Raw genomic sequence first — 24,854 nt, 5'->3', positions numbered from 1 at the left:
TGCAGTTTTGGTCGCCATACTATAGGAAGGATGTGGAGGCATTGGAACGGGTGCAGAGGAGGTTTACCAGGATGTTGCCTGGTATGGAAGGAAAATCGTATGAGGAAAGACTGAGGCACTTGGGGCTGTTTTCACTAGAGAAAAGAAGGTTTAGGGGTGACTTGATTGAGGTGTACAAGATGATTAGGGGGTTAGATAGGGTAGACAGTATGAACCTTTTCCCGCGTATGGAGTCGGGTATTACAAGGGGGCATAGCTTTAAATTAAGGGGGGGTAGATATAGGACTGATGTTAGGGGTAGGTTCTTCACTCAGCGAGTCGTTAGTTCATGGAATGCCCTGCCAGTAACAGTGGTGGACTCTCCCTCTTTATGGGCATTTAAGAGGGCATTGGATAGGTATATGGAGGATAGTGGGTTAGTGTAGTTTAGGTGGGCTTGGATCGGCGCAACATCGAGGGCCCAAGGGCCTGTACTGCGCTGTATTCTTCTATGTTCTATGTTCTATCACACTCCTTGCATGTTGCAAGGTGAGTCGAGAGCAATTCACAATAAAGGAAATGGATGCATTTGACACTGAACAAGTGGAAAATGGGAGGAGAATGGAGAAGCCAGACTGGAGTGGAGTAAAAAACTCATGTTCAAAGATAACTTGCATAATGTGTGACAGATGAAAAGGGCTTGAAGTGATTTTTCAACCTTTACATTATATATCAGGGCAGCACGACACAAGGAATAATTGCGCTGGTATCAAGAGCAAGCTATAGCAAACGCACTTCGCATATTTCTTTATGCATGGCTTAAACCTAAGCTAGCAAACACCTCACCTTCAGGGAAACGCACTTCAGTCATTAATTGCAACTAATACCCTTTTGCACACTTGTCATTGAGCCGAAACTGCATAGCACACTTTTCCCATGTGCTTTATTCATAAATATTGCAAAGGTACGCAAGGGTACACTAAGTAACAGTTCAAATTTACAATTATATTAAATGCAATACAGATTTCTTTGTTTCAACAGTACAAGGTGTCTCACTACACTTACTATTACAGACTGAATACAATATGCATTTCATGTTAAATACTCTGTAACATGTACAGCCTGGGGGTTTTCCATGATTTCCAGCCCTTCAATACACTATAGTGTATTGCAGTGAATGAGGTCATTGTACCCCTGCAATTATTAGCTCCTCCATCTTTACAAAGCCAAATACTTCAGGAAAAGTAAGTTATAAAACATGACGCTGATTTTCCCTGAGTCTCTAAAAAATGCACCCAGAAAATAGAGTGTATTTCATTCCACTCTTTTGCCTTGCAGATCATAGAAATCACAGAATCCCTACAGTGTGGAAGCAGGACATTCAGCCTATCAAATCCAAATCAACCCTCTGAAGAGAACCCTACCCAGACTCTCCCCCATTCTATCGCTGCATTTCCCACAGCTAATCCTGTACATCACTAAACACTGCGCAATTTAGCATGGCAAATCCACCTAACTGGCACATCTTTGGCAACGGAAGGAAACCCATACAGACACGGGAAGAACTTACAAATTCCACATTGACATTCACCGAAGGATAGAATTGAACCCAGGCTAATCACTGAGCTACTGTGCCGATGATGGACAGACTTTGAGGAATTAGCAGGTCAGTTACTTGTCATATAATTCCTAGTATCTGAACTACTTTTGAAGCCATAGTATTTATGCAGCTGGTTCAGTTCAGTTTCTGGTCAATGGTAAATCTCTGAGATGGGGGGAATTCAGTGATGGTAAAGCCACTGAATATCAAGGAGTGATGGTTCCATTGACTCTTGCTGAAAAGGGTCATTGCCTGACACTTGAGTGACTCAAACTTGGAATTAATCAGGCCAATACTGAATTCAGTTCTTGAATGTGGACATGGGCTGTTGCACTATCAGAGTCATGGATGCTGTTAAACATTGTGCAATGAAGCAGTTAACAGTATTTGGGCCTAGGATACTATTCTGAGAACACTCGCAGTGATGTCCTGGGACTGCAATGATTGACATCTAACAACCACAGCCACCCTGTTTTGTGTTAGTTACAACTCCAACCCATGGACTCTTGTTATGCTTGGGTTCCTTGATGCCAAAGGCAGCCACTCACACTTCACTTCTGGAATTCAGCTCTTTTGTTCATTTCTTGACCAAGGCTGTAACAAAGGCAGGAGCTGAGTGCCCCTGGCAGAACCCAAACTGAACGTTATTCCATTATAGATGCCACATAATAGCACTGTTAACTCCCATTTTGTTGATTGACAATATACTTATATGCTAAAAATGTGTTGCTGGAAAAGCGCAGCAGGTCAGGCAGCATCCAAGGAGCAGGAGAATAGACCTTTTGAGCATGAGCCCTTCTTCAGGAATCAGGAAAGTGTGTCCAGCAGGCTAAGATAAAAAGGTAGGGAGGAGGCACTTGGGGGAGGGTTGGAAATGCGATAGGTGGAAGGAGGTTAAGGTGAGGGTGATAGGCTGAGTGGGGGTGGGGGCGAAGAGGTCAGGAAGAAGATTGCAGGTTAGGAAGGTGGTGCTGAGTTCGAGGGTTGGGACTGAGACAAGGTGGGGGGAGGGGAAATGAGGAAACTGGAGAAATCTGAGTTCATCCCTTGTGGTTGGAGGGTTCCTAGGCATATACTTATATGGCAATCATTGTACACATTGGATTTGCCCTGTTTTTAGTGGACAGGACATAACTAGACACTTTCAGATAGATGTCAATGTTGTAGCCATATTGGAAAATCTTCTGTGCTATTTCCAGAATTTTATTAGGACCCATAACCTTAGAAATGGATGAAGACACTGGATACAGCTAAGTATCACATGACTGTACTGGCTAAAGTCTGACATCTGTGATCTCAGGAGGAGGCAGAGATGGATCAGCCATTCAGCACTTGTGGCTGAAGATGATTGCAAATGCTTCAGCATTGTCTTTTACACTGATGTGCTGAGCTCCTCCATTGTAGAGGATAGGTATGTTAGGAGTGTCTCCCTCCACTAAGTTGTTTAATCGCCCAGTTTTAATGCTGGATGTGGTAACACTTGAGAGCTTAGACTTGATTTGTATGCTGTGGGATTGCTTAGCCCTGTCCGTGTTGCTTCCACTGTTTGGCAGGTAGGTAGTTCTGTGTCGTAGCTTCATTGGGTTGAGGTGTCCCTCAATTTTAAGTAATGCTGCATAAAAGTAAATTCCAGGCTATGCTGTAATTTAAGCTGTAACTGTGTTCCGAAAGATGAACTATATCAGTGCTGTGAATGGAGACATAACTGCCCTTTTAACAATGTTCTTACCAGGTTGAAATTTCTGTCAACTGTCAAGTAAAAGATCAATATTATAAATATGTGGAAGATTTAAGAGTTAAAAGTTCAGCTAATTGATAAAGTGTATTTTACACTGGTAAAGTATCGCTATATAAATTCTTACAAATTGTTTCATAACTGCTGTTATGGATGCAGCACAAACATCTTTTGGAATATCAGACTGCGTAGTGGTAGCCTCAACCGAATATCTTTTTCTAGATTTATTTTTAATAACAGTCATTCAATAGTCACCATTAGACTATCTTTTTAATTGAAGATGTATTAGTTGAGTTCAAATTTCATGGTAGGTTTCAAACTTGTGTCCCCAGAGCTAGTTTGATGACTACCAATTCTAAAGTCTGTTTATTTACTTGGGGAATTTTAAAGACCATTCAATGTCCCAACGATTACAATAGGAATTGTGAGTCCTGTTTGTAAACTATATAATGGGTAAAGTGGTGAAGAAAGTGATGAGTGAGTAGGCTGAGAAAGTGCAGGAGTAAAGAGGGTAGTCTGTGATAGAGGAGTTAAATTGGTCAGGAGACGTTCAACTATGCACGGAGAAGCTACAGAATGTATTGCGATCACCAGGCTGAGGCTTTTAGTTTTCCTTCTCTGAACTCCACCAGCCTCCGTATTCATCTTGAGCCTGTCTTTCAATCTCCAAGCCATTTTGGGCCTGAACCACAGGAAAATCCAAATTCTTGGCAGTCTCAAAACAGAAGCAAGGGAATATGGGTCTCGTGCCTTCTCCCAATTTCTGCCTCTGACATAAGAATCCATAAAAACTCATTAACAGTTTGTTCTTGGGATGAAGACAACCTTGCAAGAATTCTCATTTAAGTACATTAGTGATTAATCTGTGTGTTACTTCTGTTATTCTGTACCAAAATGTTTCCTGCCATTTTCTACTTAAATCAAACACCGCACAAATCCATAAAACATATACATAGCCAACATATTTTTACAAAACTTCGTTAGGAGCATGTTAACTGTTGTCGAGAATCCTTCACATATGAAGCTTCAAAAACCACAGCTCCTAATTACTATGGATCTCCTTACTGGATGGAAATAATAACAAAATATATTATGCAATTCTTGGCCCCATAATTAAAAATACCTTTTGTAGACTAGTGAAATCTTTCGATTTAATAGTTACTTGAAAGCACAGAGCTTGAGTATTGCTGGAAAAAGGAACATGCTGTCGAAGGTTTTCATTGTGCACTCATCAGATAATGTAAAATTTAAAATGAAGATAATCTCTACCACCTGAGAAAAAGGATGTTGATTGGTGGGGAAGCTGAATTTGATTGGTTGATGCACTGCTGGAGAAAGCACTAGGAAGTGACTATCCTCTATGCTTGTGTTTAATTTGAATACATATAGCTTTTACTGAGTCTACTGAGCTAGATCTGCATGGGCTATGAGCACGTGAACTCATTTGATAATCCTAAATTGACTGTTAGTCTAATTCTTAGCATACTTTGAATTTTTCAGCAAGTGCAACCCAATCACAGAAACACAACTAAAATTAGAAATTGTGTCTGAGTTTTGCAAACACAAATTGGTTGAGTATAATCAGTACTTCCATATTGCAAACAGCCAACTGTTTTACATAATTTATCAGACATTTGGATGTATGGCCTCCATCTATGGCACCATAGTTTCAGGGAACTACATATATAATTCTCAGTTGCATGGGACTCTTTTATTCTACTTAAATCAAACACCGCACAAATCCATAAAACATATACATAGGCAAATGAAATTTCCATTCAGTCACAATTTTCACAAAAATAATTGCACCTTTATGAATGCTCACTGCAGTTCACCACAGCACGAAGCTCCATTAACTCAATCTTCTTAATTATGAGCAAAGAGGAAACATACAAACTGCCTCTTAATTTAGAGTTTTAGCGAAGACTATTAGTCAACTATTTTGCCATATTCATGCAAATGTTAGCAATCTTTACTCTGAAAAAAGGAGAGAACACAAAAAATGCTCATTTAAAGTTGTGGCTGAATTCCTATTAATCCTGTTAATGCTTTAAGTGAAGCATCATTTCCATAAGACATTAAGCCATATGAGCAGAGGTAGGCAACTTGGCCCACTGAGGCTGTTCTGCAGGAATCAATGTTAAAATTGGAGCTAGCCTGCATGAAGTGTTCCTTATCAGAGAAGGATCTACTGATACCTGTACCTTACCTGCAGAAAGGCAGTCCTTTAAATGGCTAAATTCATACATTGGTAAACGAACTGACTGTAAATATAAAATGTAAAAATAAAGAGGAGAAATATAACATTCTACTTACAGAAGCTCCTCCTATGGACTCTTAAGAGTGCAGCCTAGGTGCTGCTATCCATGGAAGCTTATGTTCAAAACGCTCTGGACGACCTTCTATGGCCATGGCTTGTTACTGACCATGTCTTGGCCACTGCCTGGCGATATTTTTTTGGGAGTCTATAGTGTCCATTCTTGCAGGTCACTGCTGCTTCCAGTGCACTAAGATCTGCTGCTCCTCTTGGCAGCTTACAGAGCCCTGACTTCCTTCATTCATCTAGGTAAAAACAATGACTACAGATGCTGGAAACCAGATTCTGGATTAGTGGTGCTGGAAGAGCACAGCAGTTCAGGCAGCATCCAAGAAGCAGCGAAATCGACGTTTCGGGCAAAAGCCCTTCATCAGGAATAAAGGCAGTGAGCCTGAAGCGTGGAGAGAGAAGCTAGAGGAGGGTGGAGGTGGGGAGAAAGTAGCATAGAATACAATGGGTGAGTGGGGGAGGGGATGAAGGTGATAGGTCGGGGAGGAGTGGATAGGTGGAAAAGGAGATAGGCAGGTAGGACAAGTCCGGACAAGTCATGGGGACAGTGCTGAGCTGGAAGTTTGGAACTAGGGTGAGGTGGGGGAAGGGGAAATGAGGAAACTGTTGAAGTCCACATTGATGCCCTGGGGTTGAAGTGTTCCGAGGCAGAAGATGAGGCGTTCTTCCTCCTGGCGTCTGGTAGTGAGGGAGCGGCGGTGAAGGAGGCCCAGGACCTCCATGTCCTCGGCAGAGTGGGAGGGGGAGTTGAAATGTTGGGCCACGGGGCGGTGTGGTTGATTGGTGCGGGTGTCCTGGAGATGTTCCCTAAAACGCTCTGCTAGGAGGCGCCCAGTCTCCCCAATGTGGAGGAGACTGCGTCGGGAGCAACGGATACAATAAATGATATTAGTGGATGGGCAAGTAAAACTTTGATGGATGTGGAAGGCTCCTTTAGGGCCTTGGATAGAGGTGAGGGAGGAGGTGTGGGCGCAGGTTTTACAGTTCCTGCGGTGGCAGGGGAAAGTGCCAGGATGGGAGGGTGGGTTGTAGGGGGACGTGGACCTGACCAGGTAGTCACGAAGGGAACGTTCTTTGCGGAAAGCAGAAAAGGGTGGGGAGGGAAATACATCCCTGGTGATGTGGTCTTTTTGGAGGTGGCGGAAATGTCGGCGGATGATTTGGTTTATGCGAAGGTTGGTAGGGTGAAAGGGGAGCACCAGGGGCGTTCTGTCCTTGTTACGGTTGGTGGGGTGGGGTCTGAGGGCGGAGGTGCGGGATGTGGACGAGATGCGTTGGAGGGTATCTTTAACCACGTGGGAAGGGAAATTGCGGTCTCTAAAGAAGGAGGCCATCTGGTGTGTTCTGTGGTGGAACTGGTCCTCCTGGGAGCAGATACGGCAGAGGCAGAGGAATTGGGAATATGGGATGGCATTTTTGCAAGAGGTAGGTTGGGAAGAGGTGTAATCCAGGTAGCTGTGGGAGTCGGTGGTTTTGTAAAACTATTACCTGCCCTCAACCTCTTCATTTCCAACTTCCGCCGGGACATTAACCACCTCAACCTGTCTACCCCCCTCCCGCACTCCAACCTCTCACCCTCAACGCGCAGCCCTCCAATCCCACTGCTCCAATCCCAACCTCACCCTCGTTCCAAACTTCCAGCTCAGCACTGTCCCCATGACTTGTCCGGACTTGTCCTACCTGCCCATCTCCTTTTCCACCTATCCACTCCACCCTCTCCTCCCTGACCTATCACCTTCATCCCCTCCCCCACTCACCCATTGTACTCTATGCTACTTTCTCCCCACCCCCACCCTCCTCTAGCTTATCTCTCCATACTTCAGGCTCACTGCCTTTATTCCTGAAGGGCTTTTGCCCGAAATGTCGATTTCGAAGCTCCTCGAATGCTGCCTGAACTGCTGTGCTCTTCCAGCACCACCAATCCAGAATTCCTTCATTCATCTGCTAACTAGTTGTTTGTTATGACTGGTGGTTGTTCCTTCTCGCTCTCCCTGGGCTTCCCTGCACCAGTGAGATTGCACAATGGACCTGCTGGGTTTCGTCCATCCTATGTGGTTTAGGATTTTGGCTACTTTCATCCAGTGGAGTTTGGTGGATCATCTCCATTGTTCCAACCAGCTTCAGACTAGAGTCTCCTGTGATTTGTCTATCAGGTTGAGACAAGGGACTGTGGAAGTTGCTGAACTTTTTCATGGCCAGCAATCTGTAGGCAAGGTCTTGCAGTTGGCCAGGAGGGGCAGTTCCCCTTTGTCTGAGCAGTGGTGATCTCCAAGGGGTTTGTGGGGTGAGGGGGAAGGGGGCACTGTTTCCTCTTAGGGAATTACTGTGGGTATGGGTTGCAGTGTGGCCACTTGTTTGGAGCCTGATGAGCAATGTATCTCTGGTTCGGACCTCTCACAGCAACGCAGCAAGAATTCGCAAGTTAAAGGCTGGTCACTCGGACTGAACCCAAGTCTCAGAGTAGGAAGTCACACCAAATGGCATGTTAAATAAATCCCATGATGCTAAATAAGATTTTAGCTCCCAATATTGTAATGCTAAAGAAAAACAGTGTTGAGTGTGCCCATGTTAAATATAGGCTCCTTATATAGGAATTGCAAAATTCATATATTGCATGTGAAGAAGGTTTCAGAAAATACATATTTACAGCAGCTTACATGTCCACCAAATGTCATAAAACACTTTACAATCAGTTAAATACTCTGTTGCAAAGCTGTTACAACATAGGACTTTACAGAATACAAAGCTGGTATTGAGGTTCATTTTCCCTTAATATGAGGCCCCCTTAAAAACATGCCTCCTTCAAAGGCTGAGATCCTATCGTATGTCCATTTGACAACATGTTCTTTGTTATCTTTACTTTTTAAAAATATTTTAGTTAGTAATAAAATCAAATAAACACTTTCAAAATGTTAAACTGGATTTTGGTTACATCATTATGATATTAATGGAAAATACAACATTTTTTGTAACGACTGTACAAGATTATATTGGCAGCTCTGAAAAATATTTAGTTTAGACCAATATTCTCAAAGAACCGATGAGTTTTGGTATTTTTTCAGTTGAATACTTTGAACTAAATAGTAGTCAGAGTAAGCTATCCCCACACCATTCAATACTTGCTTCCAGTCAGGTAGTTTATTGAATAAACAAAAGATTTCTGGATCTGCACAAAATATCCAGCTGTATTGTGATAAACAGAATAACGTTATGGATGATTGAACAGTAAAGAGGTAGAAGAAAAAAAGAAGTGAACTCATTCACAGCAATAATAACAGGAACTAAAACGAAGCTGCAGATGGTGTAAGTGTTTTGGGGATAAGGGTTGCAAAGGTGGTAGGAAGAGGAGTTACAAATGACGTAACTGCTGATTTTATAAAATAAAAGCTTAATAACTTCAAAACAGAAAATGACAGAATAAGAAAAGAAAATGATAGTATAAACTCTTGACCAAATTCAGTTTGACAGCAGTGGCTCTCAGTAATCACAGCAAGAAAAATAGCAGTTTCCTTTTGAATATAGCACATAATTACAGACTCTGCACAGGCTATATGAAAGTAACACAATTAAATTTAAATAAAAGTTTGAAGGAGCATGACCTTTGGATTTCCTCTAATTTTCCCTTCACAGATCCTTTAGGGCCAATTAAAGGCCAATAACTGAACTGATTTGAGATCACAACCAGTGCTGCTCTTTGTGCTGCTTCCAAAAGGCTTTCAGCAACTTGCTAGTATCCGGAGTTTTTTTTCCTCCGCAGGAAGCAACTTGGACTGTATTTACCAGATCCCTGCCCAAGCAGTTCATGTTAGTGGCTAAGTGCTATAAGTACATTGCTAGGAGGTAGGCAGTCAGTGGTTCTAATCAGGTTGCTTATACTTTCTCATCTGCTAACCCCAATAACTTCCTGCTCTTGGTCACTCTTTCACTTAGATCCTCCTGTCACAGTACCATAGCATTGGCCTTCCAATTGGGACTTATTGCACCAATATTTTGAACCCATCAGTCTTCAAGCAGATATCCTATATATGAAAACTTACCTGCTTTAACATGTACTCTTATGGTGTACAGGCCATTCTTCCTTATTAATAGAATGTTACTGTTCTCTCAGCTGAAAATCAGCATAGTCTGTACATGCTGTACTCCAAATACATCCAGCATCTGTTTCTATGCCATTGACATGAATCAGTTCTCAGCAAAATAGATCTCGATGTCACGATGAAATGTACAGGTTAATCAAATAAATCCTGAGCACTTTAAATTAAATAACTTTAAAAATGCAAGTGACAAAAAGATCAGGGCAAGTTAGGCTCTTCAGCTGTTGGTTCAGTTTGCAATTGGTTAATGTGGTGGTTAGTCACTGAAACATATTCACGAGGCTTCAGATATTCTTTAACACAACAGAATTCTTTACACAAGAAAAAAAAGTATATATATATATATACGGAAGACAAATACAAAGATCTTTACACAAGCATTGTAACAAAGTTTCAAACAGTTTCCCAATGCCATTCTTTTATAGAGTCAGAAGTTCCTACAACACAGACAGGCCCTTTGGCCCAAACTGGTCCATGCTAACCACAGATGTTCGATTCCAGAGCAAGTTCACTCCTACTTCAGCTCTAAATTTTTACTTCAATTACTCCACCCAATTTCTGCTCCAAAGATAATTTTATGACCAGTTTTCAAGTCTGCTGGAAATAACTTACAATTCTGACTGCCCAAACTTTTCAGGTTTCTAGCTTGAAAGACTCACACTGAAACACATAAGATAAGGTGACTGATTCCCCAGAACTGACTTGATTCTCCTGCTAAGGTCCTGAACTCATACCTTGAACCTTTTGTTCTGAAGTCAAAACTAAACTAATTGTTTAAAGTGCTACTCTGTCTTAAATTCAACAGGGCAAAACATTTTCTCCATTCACACTATGGCACTTCATTACAGTCACATGCTTTCTTGGAACTAATGCACTTAGATCACTGTTCCAAATAGTTTTCTAACTGCCTCCATAGAACTGACCCACATCCATTTGCCTCTCTTGGCAATTTAAACCCCAAAATATACCATATATATTTTATCCAATTTTCAAGACATCTTGACGCAAAGAAAAGGGAAAGGTATCATTAAAAGGCATTTCTATTTTCTAACAAAAATTCTTATAACCATTTCTATTATACTGACAGTAATTTTATGCTTACATCACACACAGACTTCCATAATGATGTCTTACAGAAAGCCCATTTTGATCAAAGTAAATTTCAACTTTTTGTAAATGTTCAATGGGTCTTTCTGCATTGAATATGTCTATTAAATACACATTTATTTTTTGATTAAAATAACTACTGTCCAACAGTATTGACTTGTAGTAAAACAGCACCCACACCAATGTCACTGGCCGTCCATGCCAACCAGATATCTTAACCTAATCTAGTCCCACCTGCCAGCACTTGGCCCATATCCCTCTAAGCCCTTCCTACTCATATACCCACCCAAATGCCTTTTAAATGTTGCAATTATACCAGCTTCCACCACTTCCTCTAGCAGCTCCTTCTATATACGTACCACCCTCTGCATGAAAATGTTGCCCCTTAGGTCCCTTTTAAATCTTTACCCTCTCACCCTAAACCTTTGCCCTCTAGTTCTGGATTCCCCCCACTCCTGGGGAAAAAAACCTTGTCTATTTATCCTATCCATGGCCCTCATGATTTTATAAACCTCTATAATATCACCCCTCAGCCTCCGATGCTCCAGGGAAATCAGCCCCAGCCTATTCAGCCTCTCCCTATAGCTCAAATCGTCTAACCCTGGCAGCATCCTTGTAAATCTTTTCTGAACCTTTTCAAGTTTCACAACATCCTCCTGATAGGAAGATGCCGAGAATTGTATGGAATATACCAAATGCGACCTAACCAGCGTCCTGTACAGCTGCAAAATGACCTTCCAACTCCTGTACTCAAAGCTCTGACCAATAAAGGAAAGCATACCAAATGCTTCACTACTCCACCTACCTGTGACTCTACTTTCAACCTGCACTCCAAGGTCTCCCTCAGATCTTACCATTAAGTGTATAAGTCCTGCTCTGATTTGTCTTTCCAAAATGCAGCACCTTGCATTTATCTAAATTAAACTCCATCTGTCACTCCCAGCCATTGGCCTATCTGATCAAGATCCCGTTGCACTCTGAGGTAATGTTCTTTGCTGTCCACTACACATCCAATTTTGGTGTCATCTGCAAACCTACTAATATTGTATAACTGGTGTCAATTTCACCACAGCTTTAAAGCTGTCAAAAGCATTATGACATTCTTCTGTCCTTTGAAATTTTGTCAAGGAGCCAAAATAAGTTCAAAACATGGACTGAACGTCTGATAAAATGTATTCATGCCAAAATTTCAAAATTTTGCATTTTGTCTTAGGCACAGGAAAATCTCACTTCACTCTGCGACTTGACTTCTTCCACAATGCTACCCAAATACGTCAATTGCACTTTGGCAAATTCACTTTGTGCCAGGTAACAATCAAACAAGTCATTCAGCTGGTGTAAGTGTTCTTTCCAGATTTCACTGAACATTACCAACAAATGTAAACAATCCAGTTAAGTAATCCCTCAGTGACTTTCTTGATGAATCATTGGAAAGCTCAGTTTCCATTCCAAACAACATGACTTTGCATCAATAAGGTCCATCCAGTGCTACAAAAGCTTTGGCTGTATCATTCATGAAGCTTGGCAATATTCTTCTGGAAAGGCAATCTTTATGATGAACCACGCTTGTCTAATTCTTTTGATAAGTTGATTAAAAACATTAGATGATTTTAAGTGGCTTGCTTACCTCAGACCCATATTTCACTATTTTATTTTTAATGGCTGTTCGACCAATTTTGGTGAAGCCCATATTTTTGAATCAACTTAAAGATAATATCAATTTCTTTATTGGGATCTGTTGCATGACTTCTCCATTTACTAAGTCATGCTTTAATCCATGGTATATAGTGGGTCCAGTTTGTCATCACCATACCTTTAAGGCATATTTTCTTCTTCATTACCTCTTCTGTATAACAAACTATATCAATCAACCTGTATTAAGGACTATTTTGCAATATGTTAATTAGTTTATCTTCTTGATTTGAAGCTTAAGGAAACATCTCTTCCTTTGAGATAAAATATTCAGAACATACAATGGCCTGATTCTCTTCATCAAGAGTTAGGAAAGAAGATTTCTGTACTGAGTCATCTCTCTCTTTATAATACATTCTAAGGAAACATGTTCTCTTCTTACAGCAACAGCTTTAATATCCATTTCCTTTCTTGATGCCATTTATACTGCTGAAATTGGTCTAGGTGTTTCAATTCACGTTAATATGTCCAGCGTATTATAAGTGAAGCATATTGTTCTTTGTATCTCATTTATGTTTTAGCCTTTCTCCTTCATTACTTCAGCATCCTTCTGTTTGCTCTGCTAAACTAATTCTTTCCTCATCCTGAAAAATTCTGAGGCCCCAATTTCCTTGTGAATGCCCATATGACCATTCCTCCATATGTAACTGTCTGTGTTAGATATCGTAGGTATCTTCCAGAGCTGTGATCTCTCTGATGTTTGATACATGACACTCATTTAACTAAGACTCAAGATTTACTAGTATGCCATTTCTGAGTTGTTATATAATCGATGATTTCTCTCACATTTTCAAGTATTTGTTCTCTAAATTCATTAACCAAAACCTCTATTCCCATTTCTTAAAACAGAGTTTTATCTTCAGCTCATAAATTTTATGAAATGGTCAAGCTCATAAGCATAGAGAATGTCTTTTTCAAACAGTTCCATAACTCATAACTTGCTCTTCTGCCGAATTGGTGTACGCATTCATTTCTGTTCCTGTCAAAAGAAGAACAGCTTCTCCCCCGCTGGTGTATGGGAGAAGGATTCACATTTTTGGACCATTGGAATCTCTTTTGGGGATATAAGTGACCTGTACAAGAAGGACAGTTTGCACCCAAATTGGAAGGGGACTAATATACTGGCAGGGAGATTTGCTCGAGCTGCTCGGGAGTAAACAGACGGCTGGAAAATAAGAAGCCTTCAGAAATGAGATAACGAGAATCCAGAGAAAGTATATTTTTGTTAGGATGAAAGGAAAGGCTGTTAGGTATAGGGAATGCTGGATGACTAAAGAAATTGAGAGTTTGGTTAAGAAAAAGAAGGAAGCATATGTAAGGTATAGACAGGAGAGATCGAGTGAATCCTTAGAAGACTATAAAGGCAGTGGGAGTATATTCAAGAGGGAAATTAGGAGGGCAAAAAGGAGACATGAAATAGCTTTGGCAAATAGAGTTAAGGAGAATCCAAAGGGTTTTTACCAATACATTAAGGACAAAAGAATAACTAAGGAGAGAATAGGGCCCCTCAAAGATCAGCAAGGCAGCCTTTGAGTGGAGGCGCAGAAAATGGGGGAGATACTAATGGAGTATTTTGCATCAGTATTTACTGTGGAAACGGATATGGAAGATATAGAAAGTAGGGAAATAGATTGTGACACCTTGCAAAATGTCCATGTTACAGAGGAGGAAGTGCTGGATTTCTTGAAACGCATAAAGGTGAATAAATCCCCAGGACCTGATCAGGTGTACCCTAGAACTCTGTGGGAAGCTAGGGAAGTGATTGTTGGGTCTCTTACTGAGATATTTGTATCATCGATAGTCACAGGTGAGGTGCCAGAAGACTGGAGGTTGGCTAATGTGGTGCCACTGTTTAAGGGTAGTAAGGGCAAGCCAGGGAACTATAGACCAGTGAGCCTGACTCAGTGGTGGGCAAGTTGTTGGAGGGAATCCTGTGGGACAGGATATACATGTATTTGGAAAAGCAAGGACTGATTAGGGATAGGCAACATGGCTTTGCGCGTGGGAAATCATGCCTCACAAACTTGATTGAGTTTTTTGAAGAAGTAACAAAGAGGATTGATGAGGGCAGAGCAGTAGATGTGATCTATATGGACTTCAGTAAGGCATTCGACAAGGTTCCCCATGGAAGACTGGTTAGCAAGGTTAGATCTCACGGAATACAAGGAGAACTAGCCATTTGGACACAGAACTGGCTCAAAGGTAGAAGGGTGGTGCCACAAGGATCGGTGCTGGGCCCTCTACTTTTTGTCATTTATTATTTGAGCATAAGAGGTATAGTTAGTAAGTTTGCAGATGACACCAAAATTGGAGGTGTAGTGGACAGCGAAGAGGGTTACCTCAGATTACAACAGGATCTGGACCAGATGGGCCAATGAGCCAAGAAGTGGGAGATGGAGTTTAATTTAGATAAATGACAGGTGCTGTGTTTTGGGAAAGCAAATCTGAGCAGGACCTATACACTTAATGGTAAGGTCCTAGAGAGTGCTGCTGAACAAAGAGACCTTGGAGTGCAGGTTCATAGCTCATTGAAAGTGGAGTCGCAGGTTGATAGGATAGTGAAGGCGGCATTTGGTATGCTTTTCTTTATTGGTCAGAGTATGGAGTACAGGAGTTGGGAGGTCATGCTGCGGCTATATAGGACATTGGTTTGGCCACTGTTGGAATATTGCATGCAATTCTGGTCTCCTTCCTATCGAAAAGATGTTGTGAAACTTGAAAGGGTTCAGAAAAGCAGCTAAAGCAGCAGCTAATGAACTTGAAAGATCCTATACAGACAATGAGCAAAAGTAACAGCATTTACAAAATACCATGCAAGGATTTTAACAAACAACATTGGACAAACAGGCATAAAACTAGCCACCAGCATACATGAACACCAACTAGCCACAAAAAGACATGACCCTCTCTCACTAGCATCCTCACATACAGATGAGGAAGGACACCACTTCGACTGGGACAACACATCCATCCTAGGAAAGCCAAACAAAGACACGTATGAGAATTCCTAGAAGCATGGCATTCCAACCGGAACTCTATCAACAAACTCCATTAGACTCCATCTACAATCCTCTGAGAAAAGGAACAGGAAGTGACTTCACAACAGGAAATAACATTACCACAGGAAATGACATTACCAACCCAAAGAAACCCAAACATATAAATAGAAAGCAGGAATTTTCAGCATTGCTTCACACGAGGTCCACTGAAGATGTTACCTCGCAAGGTAACAAAACATCTGGAAATGAACCTTTCAGCTCAGCGAGCAAACCTACGTCCAACATTTTTAGTTTTACTAACTTGAAGATTTCTATCCAAGCTCTCCTGGCTTTGAAGCTTTAGTTTAAAACATTTCAGTTAATGGGAGTGATTCCCTGAACTAAGGTGATTATCTCCCCAGGAGAAAGTATTCTACTGTCAGAACTGAGACCTTGAATCTTCTTTACTGTTCAGCCAGCCCATTTTTCACCTACTCACTGTCCCTTGTATCAGCTTTTCTTCTTCCCTGGCTTACCAATCATCACTTTGTTTGTCAAACTTTCTTTGTCTCTCTCTCTCTGAGCTCTGTCTCCACCCATCCATTCACACCTTGAACACTCCTCATCTCCTATTATCAGCATAGATATCATCCTTTCATAGCTAATATCAGTTTGAAGAAGGGTGACTAGACAAAACATTAACTCTGCTTTCTCTCCACAGATGCTGCAGGACCCACTGAGTTTCTTCAGCAATTTTTGTTTTGGTTCCTCGAATCTTCTGAAATCAAAACTGACAGAACATCATTAAATATTTTAGCCAGTCAGTCATTAACTGAACAATAAAAACTTTTCATCTATTAACATTACAGGGGTTCCTACCAGGCACAAGAATGCAAAATCACATGCTTTCTTAGAATTGATGTGCTCTGGTCACTGTTCCAAATGACATCCATTTTTAAAAATATTCTGCATCTTGCATCACACTATAATTCAAGAAGAATGCACATAATACAAAAATATAGAGCCTCAGCAGAAATTTGGGAAATTGCTTTGATTATCACCAGAAGTATTTTCATGATTTGTCCACATTAGATAAATTTCTCTTGATGGAAATCATCATATCATTAATCTTAAGGTGAAAGCCACAAACAGCAAAACTACCTGCAGGGAAGACACTGTAGATTTGATACATTCCAAGCAAATTTGTAGCACATAGTATACCTTAATGGTTTGAAAACAACATGTTATTTTAAGTTTATCACCTATCATTTTGCAGTACTACCTGACAAGAAATCAGGTTCTCTGGAGATATCTAAATGTTTGACATATTTCATTTGTATACTTTAGATAAAGCAAATTGATTTGAGCCTTAAAAGCAGATAATTTATTTCTGCACTAAAGAGAAAAAAGCCAAAAGTTAGTCAATGGTTCTCTTTCATTCTTACAGGAAAATAGTTGTGCTAACTTCCAGTTTGCCAGATACAAGGTGGAAGTTTGTTATCAGACCTCTTAAGAAATAAACAATAAGCAAGAGGCCACCAGGCACTAAATCTGACCTGACTCCCTTTTCATCTCTGAAACTGGAGAGCCTCTGTAGCATTCACAGCTGCAACATTGATTGGGTTAAGCTTTATGTCAGGGCTCGACTGACTAAGAACAATTGCAAAATGCATGGCAGGTGCACATTTTAACTGAAACTATGAGCCTTTATTGTTCTGCATCGCTATCACTGATAACGAGGAATCTTACAAGAGTGTATCTTAAACATTTTTGCATCTTATTGTACAATCTAGATAAAAACAACAATTGCAATCTAAAATACTTTCAGGTTTACATAATAAAAGCAGTCAATATTTATTTAATGTCACGTCAAATATGTTTTTAAAAATGGCAACAAAATACCTTCAATATTAAATAATAATCTGCAGCACAATAACATGATAACTATTATATTAAAAATAGACACTTCTAAATAAATTTAGTGCACATATCCAAATTAGAATTTGGATGATCTTCACAATTGGCCCTCAGAATTTACGACACTATCAGAACGCAAATTATTATAATTTACTCAGTCTGTTACCCTCTAATAGCAAGTACAAAACCTTAAGGTTGCAATTCTAATCGGACCACACAATAGAGATAGAGAGTCAATCCACTAGTTTAAGATATGATTTTGTGAAATGAAACGCAAACTATTGTTTCAGTTTTGTTTGAAGGAATTATAAATCTGAGATCAAGAACAAACTTTGACAAAATCCTTGCAAAATTTACCTTAATATCAACAATCTAATGTAAGTCAAGCATATTCAGATTTTCATAAGTTGATGCCTCATCATAAATAGGTTCTGTAATTTAACATTGCTCTGATTCAAGTCCCACACAAGTTTACGTTTTCGACTCTTAAAAAAGTTGACTGATAACAAATAGCATACATTAATAACAATAAATATACTTATGCTATCAATTAAACCTATCACTTGTTTAAAAAAATGTACAATACAATGAGCAAACAGTGAAATAAAATACGCAACGTCACTGGACAGTGGAATATACATAGCATTTATTTTAATGAGTTCCTGCAATGCTGCTGCATTTTGACAGATGCCTTGATTGCTTATGTACCTTCTGGCAGCTAACCAGTGCAATGGTGGTGAAAGAATGCTGAACAATAACCTAATTATCCTCAGTTGGTATGTAGCAGTGGAGTGAATGGGTGGGCAAATAAGAAAGGCTAAAAAATAAAAGAGTAGAGGAAAGCCTCAAGTATATGTACAAGAATTTGTATAAGCATGTTGTAAAAGATCATGCACTTAAATATTATTGCCTTATAAGTAAAACCCAATTTCATATGCAAGTTTCTTAGTAAGTCAGTTACTCACATTCAATATGCCCCATCAAATGCAGTACCCAACCTAACCACCAGAGGTCAGTATAGATTTACTTACCAATTTTTCTTAACCAAATTTAATGTCTTGGTGCTGAGTTTTTCCTTGTAAGAATAAGAAATTTACATAGAAATATAACAAGACTATTATCTTTCTTACTTACAGAAAGACTCTTATAACAAGATATAAAGAGCCTTCATTTATGGAATATTTTAAACACTTCAACACCTTTCTAGGAAATCACGAATATTTATTCAGAACACATTTATTTATGAAAGTACAAAAAAGGTGGCTTTTTTTACTAGATTACTTACTTACAGTGTGGAAACAGGCACTTCGGCCCAACAAGTCCACACCAACCCACCCAAGTGCAACCCACCCAGACCCATTCCCCTACAATTACTCCTTCACCCTAACACTATGGGCAATTTTGTGTAGCCAATCCACCTAACTTGCATATTTTTGGATTGCGGGAGGAAACCGGAGCACCCAGAGGAAACCCACGCAGACACAGGGAGAGTGTGCAAACTCCACACAGAGTCGCCTGAGGCGGGAACTGAACCTGGGTCTCTGGCGCTGTGAGGCAGCAGTGCTAACCACTGTGCCACCGTGCCACCCACTTTGGAACTGATGTGTAGAATTGTTCCACACGATTGTTGTTTTACCTTGAGTCATATTTTTGCATGTTTTAAATAGATAAATATAATCAAGTGTTGTGTGCACCTCCCCAGGTGGCTCACAGGGTTAGCTGCATAATCAGTTGAGACATACAGATTAGTCATAGTAGAAGTACTGCTCAGAGGCAAAATTCTTAACAAGACTTATGGTTTCAGAGTATGGAAAGATAAAAGAAAATAGCCTGCATTTATACTCTTAATTATTCTACCAAGACATTTGTTTAAAATTTGTGCACATGGACCTCAGGTAAGGGTACAGCCAAGTTTGCCAGTGATGCATTCTGAATCATGGCTTCTTGCTAATAGTAGCACGCAGCATTTCTCATACCCAACAAGTTATTCATCAAAGGAGACAAGTGGAAATAATTGATAGTATATTACATGTATTTTTTGTATTTTTTACATAATCAGCCTTTTCAGGTGTGCCAAACCACTCATTCACCATTAAAGTGTGCAGATTTATTATTCATCCTCAGGCATTACCAGCTGCCTAGGCTTTCTTTGAAATATTTCCTTGAGCATGGGTACTGTTAAATGTTAAATGGGAAATCTAAGGTGCCAACCGATCAAATCTGAAGTGTTGTAGATTTTATTGCCTGAGAAAGACTTTTGTTATTGGATTCAGCCAACATTTTACCAACATGGATTCCACAGTACAAATCTGCAGACTGTATGCAAAGCATAAAAGGAAGGCAATACAGTTAAGAAGAAAAAAGATAAAATAAATGTATAAATTTAGAAATCAAATGAGAAACAAAAAGAGGAAGAAAGAACTAAGCAAAAAAAAGCTTAGAAACTATGAAATTTAATACAACACCAAAATGTATAAAACTCATTTGTCACCCTGTACATTTACCAGTGATAATTCTTCAATTAGAACAATCTATTCCAATGTTATTCTTCTGCTTCGTCTTTCATCCCTATCCCTTTCTTTGTTAATTCCCCTCTGAATGACATCATAAATTCCCTACGAATAGCCATTTGTAGTTAAATGTTTCTTCGAACACTTCCCTATGGTTTTCTTGTGAACGTGCTGAATCCATGCTCTCTCACTGTGGTTGCCAAACAGAGGAATGAATTTTCATATTTACGCTTTAAAGGTGTTTGCATTGAAACCCTCTATTAGAATTCTTCTGGTTTTCCCCATTCCAGTAAAAAAACTTGAGATAAACTTAAGTATAACTCTCATTCTCTGAACCATTTCAGTGGATTTTCATTTGACCATTTCCAGAGCTCAAGTATCCTTCTTTTAATAGGACCCCAAATTAGAGCTGGACGTTCTAAAATAAAGTTTTTCCATATTTGAGTGGCAGCACAGTTGCAATAACAGAACAATCAGAATTTCAAAATAATGCAGATGATTAGATTAGATTCCCTACAGTGTGAAAACAGGCCCTTGTGCCCAAAAAGTCCACACCAACTGTCCGAAGAGCAACCCACCTAGACCCACCTCCCTCTGACTAATGCACCTAACACTATGGACAATTTAGCAAGACCAATCCACCTGGCCTGCACACCTTTGGATTGTGGGAGGAAACTAGAGCAGCCGGAGGAAATCCACCACACACGGGGAGAATACGCAAACTCCACATAGACGGTCACCGGAGGCTGGAATTGAACCCAGGTCCCTAGCGCTGTGAGGCTGCAGTGCTAACCACTGAGCTACTGACGGCTTTGCCTTTCCATAAACAGAAACAAAAAAGACACACTTTGCTGAAATCTATGTTGTATTCAATCATATGAGGAATTAGAATGATGTTATTGAAGATTAGAGGCATTGTTCAATTTTTAAATGTTCTGTGATTACAGAACCGCATGATTTTTATATCAGCATTGCTGCCCACAGTATAACACTGCAGTACCATTATAACTAACAGGGAAGTTGTGCTATACAGATTTATTGCGTACATCATTGTTCATGCAAACAGACTTTTTGTAAATTCTCATTATAATTAGCAAATATCAATTTATAAAGTAAAATCAAGCTCCCTTTTAAAAGAAATATGAATGAAACAAGCTCTTAAACATATGGACAAATATGGAGGCATTTCAGAAAAGAAATACTGACTGCATATCACAGATTGCGAGTGTCCACATAGGATCATTCCTATTTGGGGGGAGGAAAGGCTTGGAACAAAAAAAAGTTTTTTTTGGGACGAGACTCAAGCATTTACTCACTACTGTTTTGTAGACAGTAATTCCATCTTAATAGCCAAGGTTCACAAATGGGTAAGCAGGTGGCTAGGACATTGCCGTTAAAAATGCCAAATACATCCGTGAGCACAGGATTGGAGTGAAATTCTAATTACGTATAAAGCATACCAGACAGGCTTCTGGCAGGCAGGCTATGGAGTACTCTATAAATCACAGAGCAGATGCATGCAACATTCACGTTGGCTAACAGCTGTAACTCAAAATGAAATTGGCATGCTCTAATGTTCTTACAAAATTAAGTCATACAAAAAAAGCTTTCCACCTACCTGGCAACAACTTTGGAGAAAAATGCTTTTTGTCACACAGCCAGGTGTTAAGGTTTAATGCATCAAAATCTAGAAATACAAATACAGATATTTTAAATTAGAATTAAAAATATGATGTTCATTATACAACTAAACAGGACAATTTTCTATAGACTATCACATTTTGACTTATCACAGGTATTTATCACTTCAAATAGGTAACAAATGTCACTACTTGATCTGTTACAATCAGTAAGTTAAGAACATAAAATGTGAAGAAAATTTACCATGTCCTGATAATCAATAATGCATTCCAGTCCCAAGTGTGCACAGAAGACCTCAAGCATACCAGTAGTTGTTGCATGCTCCCTTCCTCATGACACCTGGGTACAAATGTAACTGCAGAAGATGGACAAGAGGTTACACTGAATAATTCCCTTGACCTCTTGCTGCCTGTACCAACTGATGGCCAGGCCAGGTGCAGCCTCAATAGGAGTTCCTTCAAGTGACAAATTCTTTCTACAAGAAGTGGTCAACAATCAGGAATGTATTTCCCCATAGGTTAATAAGCAGTTTGGACTCTGTTGGTTTTTCTTTCAATCAATGTAGTACAGCAGGACCTTCTCTTTCCTCCACAATAACAACTAAATGTTCCTGAAACATGAACAAACTGCTGGAGAAACTCAGCACATCTGACATAATCAGTAAAGAGTTACTGGATTCGAAGTATTAACACTGCTCCTCTCTCTACAGATGCTGCCAAACTTGCTGAGTTTCTTCAGTATTCTGTGCTTCAGAGTTCCAACATCTGCAATTCTTTATCTTTATTTAAATGTTTGTGACATTGATTGGTAAAAAAGTTTGTCAATAATTTCACCCAATAATACAGCTGTTATCATGTCAATGGTTTCTTTGAGCTTTTCACTGAATCATAGTCTAGTTACAAATCAAGACACAGTCATTAGGTCCATCATTTGTGATGGCTCCCTGCAAGACCAACTCACTAGTCTTGCAACTTTTTCACCCTTCAGATAATGTTCTGAGTCTTTTACAAATGTCACAATTTAATGGGTGTCTGCCACATTTCCATAGATGTTGTTACCAAAAATAGTTTGAGAGAAATGTAAACAGTGGAGTGCAATAAGAAAGCATTTGGAGATTGGAGATTTGGTACTGCAGCACACAATATTCATGTGGAAACAATGGTACATTTGGGTCAGTAGTACATGCTTTAGATTTTCATTTTGCTATAATTGTTCACAGCTAGTCTATAAAATTGCAGATGGAAACAATATATACCTCAGACTGATGTACTTCTGGGACACAAATCGTTCAAATGGCATTGATTAGATTAAATTAGATTAGATTCTCTATAGTGTGGAAACAGGCCATTTGGCCCAACAAGTCCACACCGACCCTCCGAAGACTAACCCACCCAGAACAATTCCCCTACATTTACTCTTGACTAATGCACCTAACACTATGGACAAGTTAGCATGGTCAATTCACATGACTTGCACATCTTTGGATTGTGGGAAGAAACCGGAGCACCTAGAGGAAACCCACACAGACACGGGGAGAATATTCAAACTCCACACAGACAGTCACCTGGAGCCGGAATCGAACCTGGGTCCTTAACCTCTGAGCCACCGTGCTGAACCTATTTTTAGTGTATTGAGTGCTGATCTGTTATTAAAGCTGTTCTATTCAAATATAAGCGTACAATGGTGCTGTTTATAGTCCATTTGCATCACTGATGAACAATTCAAATCCTGTGCATAGTTGTTCATCTAACAGGATTGAGAAATAAGCTAATGTTGATAAAAAACAAGAGTAGAGGCAGAAGGGTTGGTCAGATGCTTCTGTGATAATATAGTTTGGTTTGATGACCAGATATATTCTCTATTTAAATCAGAGGTCTCACCGCATTCATCTCCGTGTAAAGCAGGTTATCAAGGTGTCAAACCTTAGCGGAGGCCAGTAATGCTCGAGTGAAGGATCGACCTTGGATTAAGGTCAAAATGAGACCTTTGGAGCAGATGGACTTGAATTTGGGCCTCCTGGGTCAAATTTAGGACAATACCAATGCACCACAAAGCTTAGAGTTTGGACATTTCCTTTGATGCTGTAAACATTGGCAAGCAAGCTATCATTCACTATATAACTAGTCAACTTCATTCACTATATAAAATAATTACTTCTCCATTTGTTGAATAAAGATTAATACTGCTAAAACGAGTCCTATTTAAAATAACGAAATATTCGAGTTCAGTATTATGAATGCGCATGGGAAGATTAACAATTGATTATTATTTCAAGCTATTAACTTTATCATAAAAAAAACTCTTCATGGGTACACAATTTATCATCAAAATATCGCAACAGATGGTGGGTAAAATCAAACAGAAAATGGTTCTAATGCATTTTAAGAGTGGCAAGGAGAAAAAGTAGTTACAAATTCACCATCAGGTTATATTGAGAGAAAAATTACATTTTAACAAGGAGTTTTTCCACTTGCCTAGTTGTGTTATTGATTCTCTTTGGGCAACGTATAAACTGCATCTATCACCTGATAAAGACAGAAGTCCTTCGTAGATTATGCACAACATAAGCTGATTGCAATATCATATCTGGGTTTTTCCTTTCCACATCATCCAAAATGACTGTTTGTTAGGCCTTGTGTGCTGGACACTTCTATGACTGCAAGGTCTGGCTTTATACTAAAATCCTTCCGATCATCAGCAACATTGATTTCATATAAGGTATGACAATGGAGTCTCTTAGATGAAATGCATTATACAAGCTGAATAGGCAACATTTATTTGGCTGAATTCCAGCTATCAAAGTCTGACACAACTTCCAGAAACACTGGCAGCAGTTAATTAACCCAATCTGATTCTTCAGTACTGAATTATCTTTCTGCCTTCCTATACACAACCTTTCCTGGTCTAAGGTTGCAGTCTTGCCAGTTGGGTTTAAACCATCCAAAAACATCCCTTAAAATCTGGCACACAGAAGGTGTACTAATGTACCAGGGTGACTGCATTTAATGTTACCCTTTTAGCGTTATTTTGCTGTAACATTGCTAAATTAGAGCTAGAAACACCATTGAGTGTCGTGAGAGTCATATTAACATTTGTTACTATACACCAATATCTTACCTGGCTTAATCAGTAGAATGTTGGAATGACTAGTCTTGGACCTCAGACTGGAGACCACTTCCAGAGCATCCCTTCCCCAACTGGCTCCGGACCACGCTGTGACCTGACCCAGCCACTTCACAGCCTGCAATGTTTCTATAAAACCCAACTCTAGTTCT

At 39.7% G+C, this 24,854-nt stretch overlaps 1 protein-coding gene across 10 annotated transcripts in view; it reads right to left on the bottom strand.

Annotated features, from left to right (window-relative positions):
* Nucleotides 1-24,854, bottom strand: part of LOC122541001 (CYFIP-related Rac1 interactor A) — a 216,710-nt gene that overhangs the window by 64,657 nt on the left and 127,199 nt on the right. For all 10 annotated transcript variants that reach the window (XM_087977589.1, XM_043677442.2, XM_087977590.1 and 7 more), the window contains one exon: nucleotides 21,557-21,625. The gene's annotated coding sequence lies outside the window, so the exon portion shown is untranslated. The remainder of the gene's footprint in view (nucleotides 1-21,556; nucleotides 21,626-24,854) is intronic.

The sequence above is a fragment of the Chiloscyllium plagiosum genome, unplaced genomic scaffold (genome assembly GCF_037043375.1).
Source record: "Chiloscyllium plagiosum isolate Xiang-an unplaced genomic scaffold, Cpla_swu_hap1 HiC_scaffold_3, whole genome shotgun sequence".
NCBI lineage: Eukaryota > Metazoa > Chordata > Chondrichthyes > Orectolobiformes > Hemiscylliidae > Chiloscyllium > Chiloscyllium plagiosum.
The sequence above is the reverse complement of the archived record's forward strand: the minus strand, read 5'-3'. Positions and strand labels throughout refer to the sequence as shown.